A 2,178-nucleotide genomic window follows, 5' to 3' on the forward strand; every position below is an offset into this window, starting at 1 on the left:
TCAGTCTGTGATGCGTTCATCTCTGGGTGGGGTGTGGTGGGCGGAGACCCCATCCTGTCTCTCCATGTGTAATCAGGATTAGTGGATGCTACAGACGGCCAAGGGTGGTGCTCTACGAGGGATGCAGATTTAATAAATGATGATTGGAGGTAAATCTACTTTAGACCTTGCCTAACTCAGTGCAGACAGGATAAAGTTCTGTCTTTTATTCTTTCATAAAACTGAAGTACCACTCCAACATATTTGGATGTGCAGCTCCACCTCAGCACCTTTCAACTTTAAATGAGAGTGAGTTGGGTCAGATTCCCCACTGCTGTTTGCATTGATAGCATTAATGAGAGCCAAAGGCTCCATCTGCAGGTTGACTTGAACATGACAAATTTATTCATGACAAGAACATATCAGTTGCTCCAATTAATCATTGTTCTGCAGTATAAGGCAGGATCAGGTGACCCTGCAAGAGGCTCAGACTTCAGGAGGGCTTCCCATGATGCATGATGAGAACTTCTCCTCCACCCCTCTTCTCCACGTGCCTTAAGTGCTACTTTCTCCCATACTATTTGCCTATACGTTGTTTTTCTTCTCTGTCCTCTCACGCCCCAACCATTTGCGGCAGTTTGCACAAGCATTGTTCTGCAGAAGGTCTCTTCCTGTTTTAAAGGGTTCTTCCTTCACACAGTCAACAAGTGCTTAACAAATTAGGACTAAAAATAAAACAAAATATTAAAACATATTTAATAAAACTTCTATAAAATAGAGTGGCAGCAGAATCAAAAATTGTCTTTGCTGAATCTTTGTTAAGGAAACATCGGCATGGAGTTTGGGATGCGATTCATCCTGTGTGAAGCGATGTTAAATTTCAGTGGAAGGGAAAGACAAGGATCTGCATTTTGTCCCAAGTGGTATGACATCAGTGACTCTGCACTGAATCTTGATTATGATTGTGAGTCACTTTGGCAAAACCATGAAGCGTGTCATGGATGAAGCGTGCAAAAAGCAAAGGGACCATACACATATCATAGAGGCTCACCAGTCACAAAGTAGCCACACCTTAAATCGTCCCCTGCTTTATCATCTATTTCACTCTAACTGGAATAATAATTTACAAAGTGAACTTCAACGTTTTGTTCAGTAAGACCCAAAACTGGTGACTGAGATCACAAATATCTGAGGAAAATGTTTATTGAGGTCATAAATCAAGTAAAAAGTTCTGTCATTTTTTCATACACTTCTATACAATCAGACTTCTTTTGAGGATTTTCCTCCAGCTGATCATTAATAAGGTCATCATTAATAATTTAAGGCTTTACTTTTCATAACTAAAGGCTGCTTCCACCTTTCGTATACAGTCTATCATTCAAATCACTTTTTATTTGACGACTGAATTTAATTTGAAAAAAATGTGATTGAATGCTTGACCGTAACCTGGAGCGGCTCTGGGCTATAATCCAGCAACACACACATAAATAAAACCTGATTCAGTAAAAGGTTTTATATGATTTATATTACAGAGATTCAGGATTAATGTTACACTCTCACACCGGATTATTGATGAGGGTGTTTCTCTCTTATCATATATATTAGCGGTATCTTCTATCAGAGGCGTCATTAGAAGTGATTTTGCTGGTATTATACTTCAAATATACAGTGCATGGCGTATCCATGGAGGTTCAGCTATGGACACAAAATACTCTGTGACAGCTAGTTTGCTCTGTGTGATTTTATTATTTGTCATTTAATGCCTTTGTTGTTTTTAGGCTTTTATTCTAAATAAATTGTCAGTCTGGATCTTTGGTTGTCATCTGATTGAAAAGGTCCTCTGTCTTTTACAAATACGGTCGGATTGTCCAGAAACCTGAAGGGCTTATTTGTATATTATAAACTACAAATACGTGAAATGTATTTGTATTCCAGCCCCAGCTAAGTGTATCATGCAGACAAGGAAGCCTTAGGACTTTCAAAACCTGTTCCCAAACAAGTTTGGACAGCTTGTAAAATGTAAATAAAAGAATGCAAAAGCTGAACTCTTGCAGCAAAAATCTTTATTCCTCATCCCGCTGACTGTCTTCTCTCGTTATTTTAAATAAAACTAACCTGCAAATGCCTTTTGGGACAAAAACAAGAAACAAGAAAAACATTTTAAAGCTTTTATTTGTTCACTAAAGTTACTTACACTGC

Source organism: Pelmatolapia mariae, linkage group LG1 (genome assembly GCF_036321145.2).
Source record: "Pelmatolapia mariae isolate MD_Pm_ZW linkage group LG1, Pm_UMD_F_2, whole genome shotgun sequence".
Classification (NCBI taxonomy): Eukaryota; Metazoa; Chordata; class Actinopteri; order Cichliformes; family Cichlidae; genus Pelmatolapia; species Pelmatolapia mariae.